The sequence below is a fragment of the Euphorbia lathyris genome, chromosome 9 (genome assembly GCF_963576675.1).
Source record: "Euphorbia lathyris chromosome 9, ddEupLath1.1, whole genome shotgun sequence".
Taxonomy (NCBI): domain Eukaryota; kingdom Viridiplantae; phylum Streptophyta; class Magnoliopsida; order Malpighiales; family Euphorbiaceae; genus Euphorbia; species Euphorbia lathyris.
In genome coordinates, this window is record NC_088918.1 from 52,851,045 (window position 1) to 52,873,107 (window position 22,063).

The 22,063-nt window shown below is 40.9% G+C and overlaps 1 non-coding gene across 1 annotated transcript; it reads right to left on the bottom strand.

The window, feature by feature from the left end:
* Positions 1-2,506: 2,506 nt before the first annotated feature.
* Positions 2,507-2,613, bottom strand: LOC136207740 (small nucleolar RNA R71). Its single transcript, XR_010676868.1, has one exon. It is a non-coding gene; the product is annotated as a small nucleolar RNA R71 (small nucleolar RNA).
* Between the last annotated feature and the right edge of the window lie 19,450 nt (positions 2,614-22,063).

Consider the following 22,063-nt stretch of genomic DNA (forward strand, 5'->3'; position numbering starts at 1 on the left):
TTAGATAATGTATAAAATCGAGTCGTTTAATACTTGTAGTTATAAATCCCGTGGATTTGATACCCGGTCTTAACCGGATTATTACTTGATACGACGGGGTACACTTTCCCCTAAGTAGTAGCGTCTAGTAGAGATAGAGCATTTAGAAAGATCACATCTATAGTCATAACGTTCTCATCATAATACATATTTAGAGCTCTACTCGGCGGCTCATCAATACCACTTGTCGGTCCCTTATGAGATAGAATCTGGTTCCAAATGGGGGGTGAATGGAATTATAAACAAATTTACAGCTTTATAAAATTTTCTCACAAAAACTTTTATAGCATGGGCCATTTAGAATCGGAGGCAAACTTAGTTTCCTATTTAGAACAGAAGCTAAACTTGATTCGTCTTCTGGACTTGAACACTTAGGATGCACAACTGGGTGCAACCTATGTGTGTCTTAATCAGATATGCTTTTTAGTATATTAATCAGATTCACATGATATATAATTTATGCACACAAGCAAGCAATATAATTTGATCATAAGTAAAAGGATTGAGGAAATAGTTACTGTTAGGCATGAAATTGACTACATTTTAACGTATTAATTATAATGAATTAAGGGTGTTTGTTGTGTTTTATTGCAAGAAGGAAGGTCTTATGGGTGTTTTTATGCAGATAAGGAAAGTTTAAGCCGAACAGACTGGAAGCAGCCTCTTCGCACATACCAATAGGGGATTGAGCCATTCTTTGATCCAGCGGTCAAACGCCGGAACTTCTGATGATGGACAGCGACTAGACGGGACGTAGGTACGGCAGTAGCTGCAGACAGAGAGGCGGATAAGTGCAGGCGTAAAGCAACATGATGAAAGGAAAGCTCGACCCTTGAGTGTTCAAGGGTCAAAATGATCTTCACTACTTTTAGCAATTTTAGATTTCTGAACAATTGACTTTGTTTTGTAATATATTTTGATCGGATACTTTTCTGGTACCGTTTTGACCCTGGACTTTCCTTTAAATAGATGTAGTAAGGAAACATAGGGGATCAGATCTTTTGGAAAAGAAAAGCATAGACTTTAACTAAAAGAAAGAAAGCTCCATAGATGGAGTTTTAGAGCTTTGAAGTAGCAGATTGCTCACTCGCCAGTATGAGTGAGTAATCCTTTTGAATAGGCGCGGCCAGTCGGGGCCAGTAATGTAAGCTTTCTAAGTCTATCAATGAATGAATGGTGTTTATGTATGAAGTGTTTGATGAGTTTTTATATTTCAGTGCTTATGCATTTATGCCTGTGTTAGATGAATGTTAGGACACTACTTTCATCTTCACCGAACTCTCAATCAAACATCTAACCCCGAAGCAGAAATGTTACGTGGTTTTATCAAGGGTTTTCTCATTTGAAATGTTGCTTCAATCTTAATGCAAGAAAGAACAAACCTTTAGGACGCTATTGGTTTTAGTAAGTCTTAGAATCTTAAGAACACACGAGAGTTAACTTAAGTGAGAGTTAAAGCAGAAACCTTGACTTCAGTTGCACCATTTATGACTTAGTAGGTTGTTTAGAAGCTTACGGTAACCTGTTCCATTGTGCTTAGCATGTTCCACCTGTTTATCATTATCAAGTAGTCATTTTTATATGTGAAATCATTTGTATAGTCACAAGTCTTCACATTTCTCAACATCTATCAATATAAACGAGTCACACACCACGAACACCTTGTTCTGCAACGTATTTCTTGTAAAACTTTGGTCCTCAATCCATGTGGATACGATACTTGACTTATCACTTTATTACTTGTATCTAGTGCACTTGCTAGAGTCCATTTATGAGACAACAAGTTTTTGGCGCCGTTGCCGGGGATTGAAAGCAACAAATTTTATACGAAATTTTCTGTGAAACAAGGTGTTTTTAATCTGTTTGCTAAATAGTGCAGCCAAAAGGAGTTCTTTAACTGTTTATGCGTAGAGCTGGACCTCCTGTTTTTCCTATCGATCTCGAGTTAGAGAGAACGTGTAGACGAAACCGAGCGGGAGCTCGACGTGCAAGACAAAGAGAGCGATAAAGAGAAAGAAGGATGGCTGGAAGGGTACCACCCGAACAACTAGTTCAACCAAATCAAGAAGAAGAAGGAGAGAATAACAATCCTCCTGTTATGAGAATCAGAGACTATTCGAGGCCAACCACGGAAGGAAATTCATCGTGCATTTTGTTGCCCAACGAAGGAAACAACATGTTTGAGGTGAAAGCATCGATGATACAAATGTTGCAGGCAGCAGTACAGTTCAATGGATACCAGTCGGAAGATCCAAATGGGCATATCCAGGAGTTCATAACACTGTGCAACACTTTCAGATCAAACCGAGGAGTTTCTGACAATGTGATCAGGCTAAAGCTGTTTCCCTTTTCTCTAAAAGATAAAGCAAAGAACTGGTTGAGAAACTTGCAACCAGGAACGATCACCACTTGGGAAGAAATGGCCAGCGCATTTCTGATGAAATATTTTCCACCGAGATAGGCCATTAAACTCAGAAACAAGGTATCCCATTTCGTGCAAGAAGAGGATGAATCCTTAGCCCATGCATGGGAAAGATACAAGGAACTACTAAGAAGGGTACCCAATCATGGCATCCCCATGTGGATGCAAGTGCAGAATTTTTACAATAGAGTCACCAACATTTATAAAATCCAGATCGAATCAATTGCCAATGGAAACCCTGAAGATCTTGAACCACAAGCCTTGTATGACCTTATTGAGAGAGTAGTGAGCACGAGTTATAATTGGCACTCCGCCAGGAGTGAAGGAAAAAGAACGGGAAATGATGATGTTGTGTCAAAATTAACCAGCTAGGTGGAATAGATTGCCAGACAGCTCGGCAAGATAAATGTGTCGTCAATTCACAACGAACCGTCGTTCAATGACATATGTGATTTTTGTGGAGGGCGTCATTTCAACATCAACTGCCTTGGAGTTAAACAAAGGAAAGGTGAGCAGGGAGAATGTGATTATGCCGGGTATAATCAAAGAATTCCACCAAATCCATACTCAAACACCTACAACCCAGCAATAAGAAATCATCCATATTTTGGATGGACAGGCCAGCCTAATCAGCAGGAACAACCAAGATATCAACAACAGTAAGGAGGACACTACCAGAGGCAACCTCAGCAGCATTATAAACAACCTGTTCCGCCCAAGGAAGATGTAGAGCCAGACATGAAGACAATGATGATGCAGTTCATGAAGCAGACACAAGCGTCAATTAAAAATCTGGAAACACAGGTCCATCAACTAGCTGCATCTACGTAAAAAGGAAAGGGAATAATGCCAAGCAACACAGAGCCAAACCCCAAGGGCGACGTCATGGCCATCACTCTGAGATCTGGTGAGCAAACTCAACCAACTGTGTCTACTGATGAAAATGCTGAGTGTGCAGGAACATCCGAAAATGCTGAAGGAGAGTGGGAACAAACTGTTCCTAGTCAAGAAGAAACCGTCGGGATTAAATCCACCAGTGATCAAGATCAGGAGGAATGAGGAAAGATGTACAAACCACCTCCACCCTATGTCCCACTTGTACCTTATCCAACGAGGTTAATTAACAAGAAGCTGGAAGAACAAAATTCTAAGGTGCTCGACACCTTAAGGAAGTTGCATATCAACATTCCCTTCGTGGAAGCACTTGCCCAGATGCCGACGTATGCAAAATTCCTGAAAGACATTTTGTCAAGCAAGAAAAAGCTGGAAAACATCTCAATGATCCAACTCAACAGGGATTGTTCTTCAATACTCCAGAACAAGCAGCAACTTCCGAAAAAGCTAAAAGATCCAGGGAGTTTTTCTATTCCCTGTTCGATTGGCAAGTTAAATATTGAAAATGCACTATGTGACCTAGGAGCTAGCATAAACCTTATGCCATATTCTATGTATGCTAAGCTAGGATTAGGGGAACCACAACCAACCAGAATGTCTATTTAGTTGGCTGATCGATCAATATGTTACCCTAGGGGAGTTGTGGAAGATGTGCTTGTCAAAGTAGGAAAATTCATATTACATGTTGATTTTATCATAATGGACATAGATGAGGACCTGCATGATCCTATTATCCTAGGTAGACCGTTTTTAGCAACGGGTAAAGCATTGATCGATGTGGGAGAGGGACAACTATTTTTGAGAATTAATAGAGAAGAAATCATTTTCAAAATGAATGAGGCGATGAGACGAGCTAACACTATTGATGACACATGTTGTTTCTTAGATGATTTCCAAAGTCTTTCCACTTTGCAGGAACAGGAACAGGACACTCTGGAGACTCTCTTGGGAGGAGAGGTGAACTTATGTGAAGGAACAGGCTGTTCCATTGAAACCAACTTGCCTACACTTCCTCCAGATCTTACTGTTCCCACTCATCAAGAACCACCTGAAATACCCAATGTGCCATTGTCTAGACCCGAACTAAAACCCTTACCCTCACATCTCGAGTATGCTTTCCCTAGAACCACCCAGCGGGAGCCCAGTGATTATATCTTCAAAGTTAACTCCTGATCAGAAAGCTCAACTCATGGAGGTACTGCGAAGAAACAAGGATGCAATCGAATGGAAAATTGATGATATTAAAGGAATTAGTCCAATAGTCTGTGTTCACAGAATTTTGATGATATCACAAGCCATCTATCCAACCACAGCGCAGATTGAACCCCCACATGAAGGAGGTAGTGCGAAAAGAGGTGATCAAGCTACTGGATGCCGGAATTATTTACCCAATCTCCGATAGCGTGTGGACAAGCCCTGTTCATGTTGTACCAAAGAAGGGAGGAACCACAGTGGTGCTCAATGAGAAAGACAAGTTGGTCCCCATGAGAACCATAACAGGATGGCGAGTTTGTGTGGATTACCGGAAGCTCAACGAAGCTACAAGGAAGGATCACTTCCCTTTGCCCTTCATTGATCAAATGTTAGAACGATTAGTAGGGTATGCATTTTATTGCTTCCTTAACGGATACTCGGGGTACAATCAGATTGCAATCCACAGTGAAGATCAAGAGAAGACAACTTTCACATGTCCGTATGGGATATATGCCTACAGGCGCATGCCGTTCGGATTGTGCAATGCTCCAGCCACGTTTCAAAGATGCATGATGTCTATATTTCATGATATGGTGGAACGCACTGTAGAAATCTTCATGGATGACTTCTCTATTTATGGAAACTCTTTTGGGAACTGTCTGAACAACCTAGAGGCTGTGCTCGTGCGATGCAAGGAGACCCACTTAGTCTTGAATTGGGAAAAATGCTACTTCATGGTTACTGGTGGAATCATTCTCGGGCATAGGATTTCGGAAAAGGGGATGGAAGTAGATAAAGCTAAGGTAGAAGTAATAGAGAAACTGGTTGTTCCAACTAATGTGAAGGATGTGAGAAGTTTCCTTGGACACGCCGGGTTCTACAGAAGATTATCAAGGATTTTTCAAAGATCGCGTTACCTTTGTCAGCTTTGCTACACAAAGACGCAAAATTCTCATTCAACACAAGCTGTCTTAAAGCTTTTGAATTGTTGAAAGGCAAGCTGATTAACTCGCCCATACTGGCAGGTCTCGACTGGGAACAGCCGTTTAAGATGATGTGTGGTGCTAGCGATACATGTGTGGGAGCTGTTCTTGGGCAGAGGATTGAGAAGAAGTTCAGGCCTATATATTATGCAAGCAAAACATTGACCGAGACCCAACAGAATTATACCACTACCGAGAAGGAGCTCCTTATAGTAGTGTATGCTTTCGAAAAATTTCGCCCCTACTTGGTTTTGTCAAAAGTCATTGTTCACACAGACCATGCTGCACTACGCTACTTGTTCGCAAATAAGGATTCAAAGCCAAGATTGATACGGTGGTTACTATTGCTTCAAGAATTTGATCTCGAAATTAAGGATAAGAAGGGAACGGAAAATGTAGCAGCTGATCACTTGTCAAGAATTTCTCACCCAAGCAACCAGGAACAACAAGAGATTTTGGAAAAATTTCCTGACGAGCGTATGTATACCATACAGCCTGCTCCATGGTTTGCCGACATCGCCAATTATCTAGCCAGTTCTCTTAAACCTCATAGTCTGTCCACTAACCAAAGGAGAAGGTTCTATGCAGAAATTAAATATTATTTTTGGGAAGAACCCTATCTTTTCAGGTTGTGCGCCGATCAAATTATTCGCAGATGCATATCTCACGAGGAAGGACAGGCTGTTTTGAGCCATTGTCATGATAGAGAAGCGGGAGGACATCATAGCGCCAGCAGGACTGTAGCCAAAGTACTCCAATCAGGTTTTTTCTGGCCATCACTTTTTAAAGATGCCAATTCATTTGTGCGCACTTGAAATGAGTGCCAACGAACATGTAATATTTCAGCTAGGAATGCCATGCCCCTCAATAACATAGTTGTTTGTGAAATTTTTGATATTTGGGGAATTGATTTCATGGGACCATTCCCTACATCTTTTGGGCATAAATATATCTTAGTGGTTGTCGACTATGTAAGCAAGTGGGTTGAAGCAATGGCTAGTCCCACCAATGACGCTCGTGTGGTTGTCAAATTCCTGAAAAGGTTGTTTGCCCGATTCGGGGTCCCACGAGCGATCATTAGTGATCAAGGAACCCATTTTTGCAACGCCAAATTTGAGAAGCTGATGGGCAAGCTTGGAGTCTCTCACAGAATTGCCACACCTTACCATCCACAAACAAGTGGACAGGTTGAGATCTCGAATCGAGAAATCAAAAGAATTTTAGAGAAAACTGTTGGCAATTCTAGGAGAGACTAGGCAAACAAGCTTGACGATGCTCTTTGGGCGTATAGGACGGCTTATAAGACACCAATTGGAATGTCCCCGTTTAGATTATTGTACGGCAAATCCTGTCATTTGCCGGTTGAAATGGAACATAGGGCCTTTTGGGCATTAACCTTCTTAAATTTTGAGCAACAGACTGTGGGGGACCAGAGAAGACTACAACTTTGTGATATGGAAGAGTTCAGGCTGTTTTCATATGAAAACGCTATAAATTACAAGGACAAGACCAAGATGTGGCACGATAGAAAAATCCAGACGAAGACGTTTCACGAAGGATAGAGAGTTCTCTTGTACAATTCGAGACTCAGGTTGTTTCCTGGAAAGCTGAAATCAAGATGGTCGGGGCCGTATCTGGTACACAAGGTGTTTGGTCATGGAGCAGTCGGAATTAGCAAGGAGGGTCAGGAACCTTTTAAAGTGAACGGGCAAAGATTGAAACCCTATCTAGAGAATGATCACACAAGGAAGATTGACACAGTCCACTTCCAGGATCCCCCAAGCCAATAGAAGCACAAACAGGGTGTTCGCTACAAACACCAATTGTAGCACAAGTAACATTGCATTTTAAATAGTTTACATTCCAGTTTTTTCAAATAATATTTAGAGTAGTTAAGATCAATTTCGTGTCATATGATGGTCCATGATTTCAGTAATTCCTGTGCAAGCAAAGACGTAAAACTTTTACCCTTCCATATGGGCCAAGTTTTACATTTTTACTTGTTCTAAGTAGGAAAATGAAATAAATTTTTATTGAAGAGTTATCCTTGGGAAAAGGGAGGCGATCTGTGGACAGAAAAAAAAAGTAAACATCTAATCGTCTGTCACTCGGTACTTATTATATTCTGCTACTTCTCCTTTCTCGGTAAAACCAAATGGATAGGAGAGTAGTGAATTCAAATTCAGAAAAGTGACTGTTCGCCACCCAGGGTCTCTTCGACTGAATGCGCCTGTTGCCAACCACTCGTACAGGTGGCGTTCATTTGAGTGTTGTCATAATGACGGGTAGGCAACAGGCCGTTTCATTCTTCTCCCTACTTAAGGAGACCCACCACATTACGGACCCTTATTCGACTTTCCTTCACACATCTTTTTCACACTGTTCCCCACATGTTATGTGATCATTATCGTTGGGAAACCCTATTTAGACTTGAGCACATGATGAGGACTCGAGGGTTTGGAAAGCAAGTTAAAATCGAGGGCACAAAGAAAGAAAAGGGGAAGAGCAAAATGGCGGGCACAAGCATGGTTCCATTTGTTCCCGATGAGAAATTAGTAAAGAAGCTCTCCCAGTTCAAGGACGCCGCCACATAAAAATATTATGATGATCTTGCTCAGCTCGAGTTTGGGCCAATCAGAACCGTGTGCTGGGATACATTGAAAAGACTCAGGCTTGCTGAAAGAGTGAGGACACTCATGGAGGCGGGGCATTTCGGGTGCTTCTTCGAGATGAAAGAACCAGCATATAAAGAACTCACCTTGGAGTTTCTTGCAACTTTCAAACATAATCCCGAAATCACCGACCCTGATGAGGAAGGGAAATTTAGTTTCCGGCTTATGAACCACACTCAACGGCCATCCTTGAACATATTCAACAATCTTCTAGGAGCGGCGGATGACGACGACTTGGAGTCGAAAGGATACAAAGGGGCGTTCATGGAAACCCCTGATGAGTTCATCCCTTCGACTTTCTGGCATTCAATCTCGGGCCAGCCAAGTTATGATGGAAGTGCATCCAAGGCATCAGGTATCGAGGATTACGCTATCAGGTATCTGCACAAGCTGGTCTCAGGCACCATATTCGCACGTGAGAATCAGGCCACCATACCTCATGCCGACCTCACCGCTCTGTGGAGTATGGTGCAAGGGAAAAGGATAAACCTGGGTTTCTGGTTCGGGGAGTATATTAGTGCGTTTGGAAAGAAGAACTCGCCGGTCATCTGATGTGGTAGTATTGTAACCCGTATAGCGGAAGCCATTGGGGTGTTCAAACCTGAGGATAGGAACCGGCTCACGGTGGTTAACCACCCAGGCCAGATAGATTTGAAGAGCCTTCAGAGTATGTTGTTTGGAAGGATGGTCAACGGGAAATGGGTCTGGATGCTGGATTTTGTGGAAGCCAAAAGGGTTGAAAGTAGAAAGCGAAAGAATGAACCCACTGTGTCAGTATCCTCCGAGTCGGAACAAATCGAGCAAGCCAAAGATTTGGGCTTTTACCAGAAGTGTGCCAAGCTCTCCAATGAAGACATTCTTACCAAGTTCCATGCCCTGTTCGCTCAAAACCAGGCCAACAGAGAAATGATATTTGCTCTTGAGCAAAAGTATGCTGCGCAGCAAGGAGAGATCGACATGCTCAAAACTCTCTGTGTTGAGGAACATGGGAAGGAGAGTCCATCTGGTTTTTCGATCAAAAGTCCGGTAAGAACTAAACTTGAAACACCTGCCAACGCCGCAGCCTCCTCGAAAGGGGATGGCGCTACTGCCGCTGCGGAGAGAGAGGTTCATTCCTCTCTTTCCCCGCTCGTCTGATACTTCAAATATGTCGTTGTCCTGAGCATCCGGTAACATCTATCACCCTTCTTTTCAAAGTTTTGCACACTCTATACTTTATCATGCCAATATTGTTTATCATATGCTTGCCTTCATACTAACATTGGGGACAATGTTCCATTCTAATTTGGGGGTGGAGGAATTACAAAATATCTGTATGCATAAACATGATAAAAGCCTGAACAAGATGTTAGATTAGTTAAAGCTTATGACTAATATTGTCCCCCTATGATCTTTGGTTCATATTGTCCTCAGTAAATTTCCTTCGTAAATATTCTTCATTATGTTCATTTCTTGGTACATACTCTTGTGTTTCGATTGTTTTGTTTTACAGTAATCATTGAACAGACTGTGCTGGTTATGAGTGGAATGTATGAGGATAGCCTAGTGTTTGATTTGTGTTTTTCCCGAGTCTTGAAGTTCCACAAATTTTGAAATTTTAAATCATCTTTCATAAAAGGAACCATTTGCCTTAACGCATAGTCCCCTAAAATAGTGAGAACTTGAGCCTGCAATTGCATTTGAATATGCATTGTTTCTTTGTATGAGTGGGCCAACACTTACTATCTTTAGGGAGAATTTGCTTGGGTATGCCCTGTTGACATGAAGATGCTTTTTGACAAACATAGGAGGAGAAAGGCATTTAGATCCCAAATTCACTACACAAAAAGCCTACCTGTGCATTGCACTCACATTGTTAGGATAACCAACTTGAGCCTTAGCCTGTTCTTTCTTAAACACACACCACACAAAGAAACCCATTCCTTTCACTATTACTCCAGAATACCTTGAATCTGTCTAGAAGAAAAATACAAAAATATGAGCGTATGTAGATAAAATTGTTAAAATACTGACATTTGAGGGATGATGCTGGAATGAGGAAAGATAAAAATCTGTGAATAAAGTCTTTTTATTTTCAGGACACATGTTCATATCTTAAGCCTGAAATAAAATGCTAAGATGGTTGTTTGTTGTTTAAAGAATAGTCTGGCCATTGTATCGAAACAGGCCGTGTAGAGTGTTCAGGTTAAGAACAAGAATTGCTCATGTGCTGAGAATTGGGTATAATTAAATATTGTTGCATAAAGACAGAATTCTGACACTTAAAAAGCTGCTCACTTCCATACCTTAAGCCTTAACCCTAACATTACAACCTATGTTCAAGACCTTTTGACTATGTTTAGAAAATTGTTGATTCTTAGACACGGGACCAAAAAGCAAACTCACACCCTAAGGGTGTATTTTCTGAGCTGAGTAGTGAAGTTGTAATTCCTTTCCCTATGGCAAACAAATGTCATACGAGAGCGAGTGAAAAATTCCATTCCTTGGTGAGGCATTAAGGCAGACAGGTTGTTCTTTGTGAAATTTGAGGTCTAATGTTAAGCTTTAAGGAATTTCTCGAGTAGGGTACACAATCTTGCACTGGTATAACCTCATCAAAAGATCATAACTTGCACATATTCTGTCATTATCTCTTTAGAGCAAAAACAATTACTATCTTCCTCTCAAATTCTCTGAAAACATTCAAATCCTGTCTCCGTATTCTTTCATTCCTAACTCTTTTTCCTGTAGATTAATTTGCTTTCTATCTGTTGTTTACTTGAGGACAAGCAAAGATTCAATTTGGGGTATTTGTTAGGCATGAAATTGACTACATTTTAACGTATTAATTATAATGAATTAAGGGTGTTTGTTGTGTTTTATTGCAAGAATGAAGGTCTTATGGGTGTTTTTATGCAGATAAGGAAAGTTTAAGCCGAACAGACTGGAAGCAGCCTGTTCGCACATACCAATAGGGGATTGAGCCATTCTTTGATCCAGCGGTCAAACGCCGGAACTTCTGATGATGGACAGCGACTAGACGGGACGTAGGTACGGCAGTAGCTGCAGACAGAGAGGCGAATAAGTGCATGCGTAAAGCAACATGATGAAAGGAAAGCTCAGCCCTTGAGTGTTCAAGGGTCAAAATGATCTTCACTACTTTTAGCGATTTTAGATTTCTGAACAATTGACTTTGTTTTGTAATATATTTTGATCGGATACTTTTCTGGTACCGTTTTGACCCTGGCCTTTCCTTTAAATAGATGTAGTAAGGAAAGATAGGGGATCAGATCTTTTGGAAAAGAAAAGCATAGACTTTAACTGAAAGAAAGAAAGCTCCATAGATGGAGTTTTAGAGCTTTGAACTAGCAGATTGCTCACTCGCCAGTATGAGTGAGTAATCCTTTTGAATAGGCGCGGCCAGTCGGGGCCGGTAATGTAAGCTTTCTAAGTCTATCAATGAATGAATGGTGTTTATGTATGAAGTGTTTGATGAGGTTTTATATTTCAGTGCTTATGCATTTATGCCTGTGTTAGATGAATGTTAGGACACTACTTTCATCTTCACCGAACTCCCAATCAAACATCTAACCCCGAAGCAGAAATGTTAGGTGGTTTTATCAAGGGTTTTCTCATTTGAAATGCTGCTTCAATCTTAATGCAAGAAAGAACAAACCTTTAGGATGAAATGAGGCAAGTTGCAATTTACATATGCAGAGCTGAGATCAGAGTTAAATTCAGACATGTACATGGTAACTTGTGTTGGTCCCTTATAACGTGACAAGTTAGTTCCAAGGGGGGGATAGGAACTATTTAAAAAATTTGTTCGTTGAGGCTGACTTCTTTTCTTATGAAAAGGTTTACACAGCGTCACTAAGTAGATTCAAGACACAAGCTTAGTCAACTTGTGACTAAGTCTGCTTCTTTACTTGAGTTAGGAAATAGCACTTAGAGTCTATTCCTGAACTCAGCTTCTTAGTACACTTAACTCAGCGTGAGTTCTTTACCTAGTCAGTTTTATAGCAAGCAATATAAATTAAAGGAGTTTAAGGGTTAGAAAGATATTACTCAGCAGACTTATCCTGGTTCGGCCTCTCCGCCTACGTCCAGTCCCCGGAACTCATTCCGAGCTTTTTGAATTCTCTACTGAGCTCTTTAAAGGTAGAGCACGAAACCTTTTACAGATAGAAGCTGAGTATAATAAGAGTACCTTCCTCTATACCTCTACTCACTCCTATATCTACGCTGAGTACTATAACCGAGTACTCAGCCTCTCATTTCTATTCTTCTAGAAATGATAAAGTGTTTGTCCTAAACAACGATTGCTAAGAGACTTTAGATGATTGAAAATCACTCTAGACTTTTACACAAAGATTAAGAATTGGTGTAAGGTATTTGCTTTGCTTTTCTCACAGAAACTTCAAGTATGAATTTGGTCAGCGTTTCGACTAATTGAAGATCTACATCGATTGAAGCAAATGGATGGCCTTTATATAGTGACACTTGAGGCACCTGGTTATTTCGAATTTCGAAATAACCGTTGGAGGGAAACGGCTTCCTGTCGTTGTCACTCTGGGCATGCTCAGCATCGTTGGCCAATAGGATTCACGCATCTTCTGTCTTCATCAGTCTTCGGCAGAATGTTTCGACATTTAAGGAAAAGTCCACGAGACAGCTTCCTGCGCCTTCTGAACTTTTCCTAAAGTAGAAATACTTTGTCTGGAAGTTGAACATTGTCTGCCGCTGTCCAGACTGCATTGTCGTCCAACTCAGCAGCTTCCACTTGAAGCTTTTGCTACGAAGGCTTCTCGATCCTTCTTCTGCTGAGTCGTCGTTTTGCTTGATACGGCTTCATTTTGAACTCTTGAGCCGAATGGTCTTGATGTGTTGATTTGGGCTTGACTTCCACTTTATGGGCCTTTGGGCTTTTTAATCTCAATGTCTTATAAATAATTAAACTCAACATTGAACAAACACATTAGTGTAATAAATCAAAGCATTTAAATTTAATGTGTTAGAATATTTTTATCATCACTTAAATAGTTTTGTCAAATCAAAATCATGTGGAAAGGTGTTTCAACAAACTCCCCCATTTTGATGTTGGCAAAAATATTCAGTTGAAGAACTCAGTGTTGAGCTCCCCCATGATAGTTGACCTAATTTTATCAAATAAGTCCCCCGTAAGGGTTGAGCGGCTGACTTAGTTTTACTCTAAACATTTTAAGGTTTAATCGAGTAAGTCTAAGGTCAGTTTTCAGAAATAGGTCAGCTCACGGAACATATTCTATTTAACTCAGTTTTATGCGGAAGGTTTAAATATCAGAGAGCGCTGAGTAAGCTTTGTTCAATGAGTTTTTCTTAAGTGAACATATAAGAAGTGGTCAACACATTTGATCAACACAGCAGACATATCATTAATCAATATAGACAGTGTAGCACAATTGATTTAATGAAGATGCGTTTTAACAAGTTATAACAATCACTTAAGTAGGCATCGCATAAGAGTAGACAGTATGAAAGAGATGCATATACTTTGTTTGAATTTTAAAGTCAGCACAACAAAGTTCACAAACAGAATACATATATGAAGGTTCAAAAAAGCTAGCTATTCTAGTCAGTGCAAGTGAAGCTATTTCTTCTTGTAATTAATTTGAACAGCATATTCTGTAGCAGCTTTGCCTTTACTCTTGACTGTCTGCTGACTAACTGAAGCTTCTTCAGTTCGCTGAGTTCTTGGGGCTTGTTCTTTCTCCCCCATTTTGCCAGCATCGGTTTTGGCAATGAAGGTTTCTTCAATGGCAGCTTGAGTTAGGCGTTTAGAAAATGCCTTTAGCCTTCTTGTGCTTTCATTCATTCCGTCAAAGATTGGGACACCATCATCCACAATAGCCTAGGTCTTTTCTCAGCTGACCTAGATTCACCCTGTCCTTGTTGAATCTGAGGCTTAGTTCCTCCACATACAAATTTAACCTTCTTTGGGGCAGAAGCATCAGCTTTAGAGGTGCTCTGGACAGCCTTCCTCTTTCTTTGAGTTCTTCCCTTTCGAGTCACCGCCCCCTCAGCGTTCTGGACAGCTTCCCCTTTTCCTTTCTTCTCCATAATAGGTTGATCATATGCCAAACCGAATAGGGCACCAGCTGTAATCTCGGTTCCCCGAGTGCTGATTTCTGCAACCATGTCCACATTGTGATCCTTGAGGATTCGGGTGATAAAAGAGCCTAACCTAAGGGTTCCTGTACTTCGTAGAAACCCACTGATTATGAAGACGGGCATGTTTATCGGTGTGTAGGTCAACATGTGCCATATAAAACACTGCTCAAAATTGGTTCCTGAGTTGGTGCAGTTGATTTTAGGGAAAAGGAAATTGGTCAGTATGTAATGGGCCATCTTTTGATGCTGACCCATGAAAGTGCTCGAGATTTCACCTACATGACCCTTAGGTTTACAGAAGGTCTGAACGTAGTTGGTTTTCTCATGGTCACCAGATTTACGAAGTATAGCTCCTTCATTTTTCAGCTTGAACAGTGAGGCAAGATATGCGGGGTTGATGAAGATGTCCTTTCCTCGAACATGAGAAGCTAGGTAGTTCCGGTCATCATCGGCGACCTTTAGGTTGGCATAGAATTCTCTTACCAGCTCAGGGTAAGTAGCATCGTGAACTGAGAACAGCTCGGTCCAACCATTGTTCTTGATCCACTCACAAAAAGGTTGCTCGGCATTCACGAATCCCTATGAGAACCATCGTGAGTGATCAATCTTAAACCCCCTCACACTCTCGAAGACCTGAGTGTAGGTGCGTTCTGCTACTTTCTTGCCCTTGTCCTTTTGCTGTTGTTTCCCCTTGGAAGAGGTGGCTTTGATAGCTTGAGCTTTCTCGCTCGGCGTAGTAACTCCAGCGTGGTCACGCTGAGTAGGAGAAGTGGGATTGTCATCGGAGCGGTTATGGGAGAGACCGGCACCGGAGATATTTAGAGAAACTCTTGTCATATTCTCAGAGAAGTTTTGGGAAGTTTGGGAATTTTTAGAGAGAGAGTATGAATGCCAAAGATTTCTAAGCGTAAAGAAATAAAAGTGGGAATTCATCCACTATTTATAGAGATGTTGAGTTAATCCAAGGCGTTGGGTTGTCCGTTTTACCTCGAGATTCTCAATCGACAAAGATTCTGGCATTTATGACACATACGGCGCGTGTATTTTCTAATTATAGCCTATACGTCATCCTAGGTGGCTATTTAATTCGCGTGCTTTGCATTAAAGTTTGCAACGGCTCTTTACTCAGTGTTAAGAATTTCAAGCGTTTAAAATTCTGAGTAGTCAGTGTTATGCAGAGGAATAGATCTTATGTGTAGTAGCTCAGCTTGAGATAAATACTCAGCATATATATTTATCTACTCAGCATGTAATAGCACAAATCATTCAGCATGGTAATTCACTCAACATGCATACTATACTTGGAATTTATTGAAGAGGATTAAACATACCAATGGTTTCTCTAAGTATGTTGAATTGCTCACGAGCCAGTGGCTTTGTGAAGATATCAGTAAGCTGCTCATCCGTTGGGACATAGGTCAGCTTGATCTCTCCTTTGAGTACGTGATCTCTAATGAAGTGATGTCTTATGCTGACATGCTTCATCCTGTTGTGTTGGATTGGGTTCTTTGATAAGTCAATGGCACTTTTGTTGTCACATTTGACTTCAATTGTTTTAGTCCGAACGCCAAAATCTTCAAGCTGTTGCTTAATCCATAGGACTTGAGCAACACAGCTTCCAGCAGTAACGTACTCAGCTTCAGTGGTTGACAGGGCTACTGACGCCTACTTCTTGCTGAACCAGGACACAAGACAGCTCCCAAGGAAGTGGCATCCTCCTGAGGTGCTTTTTCGTTCAAGCTTGTCTCGTCCGTAGTCAGCGTCAGTGTATCCAATGAGTGTGAAGTCATGAGTATTGGGATACCACAAACCTGCATTCACTTAGCCTTGCAAATATCTAAGGATTCTTTTTACAGCTATGTAATGAGATTCCTTAGGGTTAGATTGATATCTAGCACAATAACATACCGAGAACTGAATGTCCGACCTACTAGCAGTTAAGTAAAGTAGAGAACCAATCATAACTCAGTACAATCTGCTGTCTACTGACTTACCATTCTCATCAGCGCAGAGGACATTGTCAGTGCCCATTGGGGTAGAGATTGACTTACAATTCTCAAGTTCATACTTCTTCAATATCTCCTTAGCATACTTAGTTTGACTGACGAAGATGCCATTTTTCCCTTGTTTGATTTGAAGTCCAAGGAAGAAATTGAGTTCTCCCATCATTGACATTTCAAACTCAGTCTGCATCTGCTTACTAAATTCCTTGCACATTGACTCGTTAGTGGCACCAAAAATAATGTCATCAACATATATTTGAGCTAGCAGGGTATCTTTACCCTTCCTTTTAATGAATAAGGTTGTATCAGCTTTACCTCTGACATAATTTCTAGTCAGCAGGAAACTGGTCAGCCTCTCATTCCAAGCACGTGGTGCTTGCTTGAGGCCATACAGAGCCTTTTTTAGCTTATAAACGTGGTTTGGGAATTTAGGATCCTCAAACTCTAGAGGCTGATTAACATAAACTTCCTCGTTTATAACTCTATTAAGGAATGCACTCTTAACATCCATTTAAAACAGTTTAAAGTTCATATAGCTTGCATATGCACATAAAATTCTAATAGCCTCTAGCCTTGCCACTGGGGCAAAGGTCTCACCGTAGTCAATACCTTCTTGCTGACTATAGCCCTGAGCTACAAGTCTTGCTTTGTTTCTGACCACGTTCCCTTGTTCATCCAGTTTGTTGCAGAAGACCCATCTTGTTCCTATGGTCTTCTGGCTTCTAGGTTTTGGCACTAGATCCCATACTTCATTTTGTCTGAACTGATCAAGTTCTTCTTGCATTGCATTCATCCAGAATTCATCATACTCAGCTTCAGCGAAATTCTTTGGCTCCTGGATAGAGACGAATGCTACGTTGCTGAGGTATCTCCTGAGTTGATTCCTCATCATCAGGGTATTCTCAGCGGAATCAAGAATGGCACTCTCTGAGTGACCTCTTGGTATCCTAATCTCCTTTGGTAGATTGATGTCTTGCACTGGTTGTGTTTCAACAATCTCTGCAGGTGTAGATTGGTCAGTGAAAGTAATTTGAGTTTCACTTTTACCTTTGGTCAGCCCTTGAGGAAATGACTCAGCGGCAGTTTCTTGGTCAGCGGGTGCTGAGTGTGGATCATCCTCGGTCAGCGGCTGGTATCTTCCTGTAGGGTTAGTTTCATCAAACTCAGCATGTACTGACTCTTCTAAGACTTGAGTTCGTTTATTGAAAACTCTGTATGCTTTCCTGTTTGTTGAGTAGCCTAAAAAGATAGCCTCATCAGCTTTTGAGTCAAACTTAGCTAGGCTGTCTTTAGTATTCAAGATAAAGCATTTACAACCAAAGGCACGAAAGTATCCAATGTTGGGCTTTCGTCCTTTCCAAACTTTGTAGGGGGTTTGCTTTAGTATAGGTCTAACTAGAGCCCTATTAAGAATATAGCACGATGTGTTGACAGCTTCTCCCCAAAAGTACTTTGGAAGCCTATGCTCACTCAGCATTGTCCTGGCTATTTCAACCAAGGTTCTATTTTTCCTTTCAACAATCCCATTTTGTTGAGGTGTTCTAGGAGCAGAGAAATTATGGTCAATGTCGTTGGTTTCACAGAATTCAACAAACTGTTGGTTCTTGAATTCTCCACCATTATCACTTCGGATGTGAGCTAACTTAAGGTCTTTATCATTTTCAAGTTTTCTTACTAAATTTGAAAACGTCTCAAAGGTTTTATCCTTGCTACTCAGCAAGATGATCCAAGTGTACCGAGAAAAGTCATCTATAATAACCAAGGAAAATCTTCTTCCACCCAAGCTCAGCGGCTGGACTGGACCGAAGAGATCCAAGTGTAGTAACTCTAATGGACGCTTAGTTGAGACAATGTTTTTACTATGAAAAGATTGTTTGGTTTGTTTTCCAGCTTGGCAAGCGTAGCATAATTGATCTTTTTCAAATTTAAGTTCTGGCAGTCCCTCAACCAATTGCTTTCTTGCTAATTTGGCCAGGAGGTCCATGCTTACATGACCAAGTCTCATGTGCCATAGCCAGAAATTTTCTTCCTTTGACACTAAGCATACAGTTTTTGAAAACTTCTTTTCTAAGTTTAGCATAAAGACATTATCAATACGAGGGGCAGTTAAAATTAACTCATTTGTTTTACCCTCGAATACTTTACATCCAGTGTCATCATATATAACTTTTCTCCCATTGTCACATAGCTGAGCTACGCTGAGTAAGTTATATTTGAGTCCGCTGACTAGGGAGACTGACTCAATAGTAGGATTACCACCAATGGTTCCTGACCCTACTATCTTACCCTTCTTGTTGTCTCCAAAACTTACACTACCTCCTCGTTTACGCACAAACGTGATGAACTGAGTTTCATCACCAGTCATATCCCTCGAGCATGCGCTGTCAATGTACCACATCTTTGACTTCTCAGCACACCTCGGGCTTACCTGCAATATAGCTAGTTGCTTTTAGGTACCCAATTCTTTTTGGGTCCTTGCTTGTTAGGTTCAACAGGTAAAACATCATATTTCATTTTATGATGACATACTTGGACAGTGTGTCCATTCTTTCCACAGAAGTCACAGCTGACCTTCCGTTTAGGATGTCTCACTGACTGGTCAGCACCCCAGTGCTGAGCATGCCAGCACACCTTTGTGGTGTGTCCTTTCTTCCCACAGAAGTCACACTGGACATTCCGCTGAGGATTCCATCTCTGCTGACTAGTACTTCGGTACTCAGTGTTCAGAGGAATATTTCTTTTATTCGGAACCTTAAGTTGGTTCTGAATTGATGTGACATCCTTTCTCAGTTTCTTAGAATCTGATTGGACCTCAGAGACAAACTTTTGCATAATTTCTACATTACTATGCAAAATTGAAGTGTCCTGGAGAATATATCGAAGGTCACTCAGTTTGACCTCCTCAACCTCGTCACATCGCCTGCTGAGTGCTCTAACCTTTTTATTACACTTTTTGACAAGTGTGTAGAGGTCACTCAGGGCATTAAACCATTTCATTTCTGAGCAATGGTAGTGACATTACCTCAGTTGAGTGTTCCTCATCGTCAGATGCAATGGAGGGGTCAGCATGCTCAGAAACACATGGCTCAGCAAGTTCGTCAGCCATGAAACATATCTTTGCTGACTCAGTGGCATCAGCTTCTGATGATGAAGACTCATCACTGTCGCTCCAAGTTGCCACCATTGCCTTCTTGCTGTTCTTTCTTTCTTTCCTCAGCGTGGGACAGCTTGTCTTGATATGGCTAGTTTGATGACATTCAAAGCATGTAATGGGCTTTGAGCTGTCCTTCTTGTACTTGCTGTCGCTGGACTCAGCTTTGTACTTATCAAACTTCTTGTAAGGCTTCTTAGAATATTTGTCATTCTTTCTGAACAGCCTCTTCATCTTTCTAGTGAACATAGCCATTTCTTCATCGTTTGTTGAGCTCCCATCAGTGGAGTCAGCTTTCATGACAAAAGACTTTTGCTTCTTGTCTTCAGACTTCTCCTTCACCTCGAAGTTCTTCATTGATATCTCGTGGGTCAGCAGCGAGCCAATAAGTTCATCATACTTGTAGGTGGTTAAGTCTTGAGCTTCCTCAACAGCAGTTTTCTTTGCTTGCCAGCTTTTAGGAAGACTCCAAAGAATCTTCTTGACTTGCTATTCCTCAGTGAAGATCTTTCCAAGTCTCTTGAGCTCGTTGATGATGTTTGTGAACCTTGCGTTCATGTCAGATATTCCTTCATCATCATTCATTTCAAACATCTCGTACAACCTCATGTGCTGGTTGACCTTGGATTCCTTCACCTTGTTGGTTCCTTCATAGGTGACCTCCAGCTTCTTCCAAATCTCTTGCGCTGACTCACAACCTGAAATCTTGTTGTATTCTGCAGCATCTAAAGCACAGTGAAGCATGTTTATAGCCGAAGCATGATTTTGTAGCTTCTTGAGATCATCCTCTGTCCATGTAGTCTCAGCTTTGACAACCGTTTGGCCATCATTAGTTTCAACAGGAACAAATAGGCCTTGGACTATAGATAGCCATGCACTCATATTTGTTGCCTGAATGAAATTTTTCATTCTATTCTTCCAAAAGGTATAGTTAGACCCGAAGAATAGAGGAGGCCGAGTTATGGACAGACCCTCAGGCAAAATCTGAGTTGTCAGATTTCCTGGGAGAAACCGAGTGCTGTTCTCAGCCATAGTGGGGATCAGCTCAAGGTAGTTAAACCTTGCACAGTGAGCTTTTAAGCTCTGATACCACTTGTTGGTCCCTTATAACGTGACAAGTTAGTTTCAAGGGGGGGATAGGAACTATTTAAAAAATTTGTCTGTTGAGGCTGACTTCTTTTCTTATGAAAAGGTTTACACAGCGTCACTAAGTAGATTCAAGACACAAGCTTAGTCAACTTGTGACTAAGTCTGCTTCTTTACTTGAGTTAGGAAATAGCACTTAGAGTCTATTCCTGAACTCAGCTTCTTAGTAAACTTAACTCAGCGTGAGTTCTTTACTTAGTCAGTTTTATAGCAAGCAATATAAATTAAAGGAGTTTAAAGGTTAGAAAGATATTACTCAGCAGACTTATCCTCGTTCGGCCTCTCCGCCTACGTCCAGTCCCCGGAACTCGTTCCGAGCTTTTTGAATTCTCTACTGAGCTCTTTAAAGGTAGAGCACGAAACCTTTTACAGATAGAAGCTGAGTATAACAAGAGTACCTTCCTCTATACCTCTACTCACTCCTATATCTACGCTGAGTACTATAACCGAGTACTCAGCCTCTCCTTTCTATTCTTCTAGAAATGATAAAGTGTTTGTCCTAAACAACGATTGCTAAGACACTTTAGATGATTGAAAATCACTCTAGACTTTTACACAAAGATTAAGAATTGGTGTAAGGTATTTGCTTTGCTTTTCTCACAGAAACTTCAAGTATGAATTTGGTCAGCGTTTTGACTAATTGAAGATCTGCATCGATTGAAGCAAATGGATGGCCTTTATATAGTGACACTTGAGGCACCTAGTTATTTCGAATTTCGAAATAACCGTTGGAGGGAAACACCTTCCTGTCGTTGTCACTCTGGGCGTGCTCAGCGTCGTTGGCCAATAGGATTCACGCATCTTCTGTCTTCGTCAGTCTTCGGCAGAATGTTTCGACATTTAAGGAAAAGTCCACGAGACATCTTCCTGCGCCTTCTGAACTTTTCCTAAAGTATAAATACTTTGTCTGGAAGTTGAACATTGTCTGCCGCTGTCCAGACTTCATTGTCGTCCAACTCAGCAGCTTCCACTTGAAGCTTTTGCTACGAAGGCTTCTCGATCCTTCTTCTGCTGAGTCGTCGTTTTGCTTGATACGGCTTCGTTTTGAACTCTTGAGCCGAATGGTCTTGATGTGTTGATTTGGGCTTGACTTCCACTTTATGGGCCTTTGGGCTTTTTAATCTCAATGTCTTATAAATAATTAAACTCAACATTGAACAAACACATTAGTGTAATAAATCAAAGCATTTAAATTTAATGTGTTAGAATATTTTTATCATCACTTAAATAGTTTTGTCAAATCAAAATCATGTGGAAAGGTGTTTCAACATTCCCTGTCATCATTATTTCCGAATCCATGTATTCTTAGACTTTATCCCTCAACTTGTTAAATTTTTGGATTGAATGGTCAACATCCTCTTCATGATATAGGAGATTGATAAATTTGCTTCATCCATCATGCACCTAACCATATCAATAAGAGTTCTATT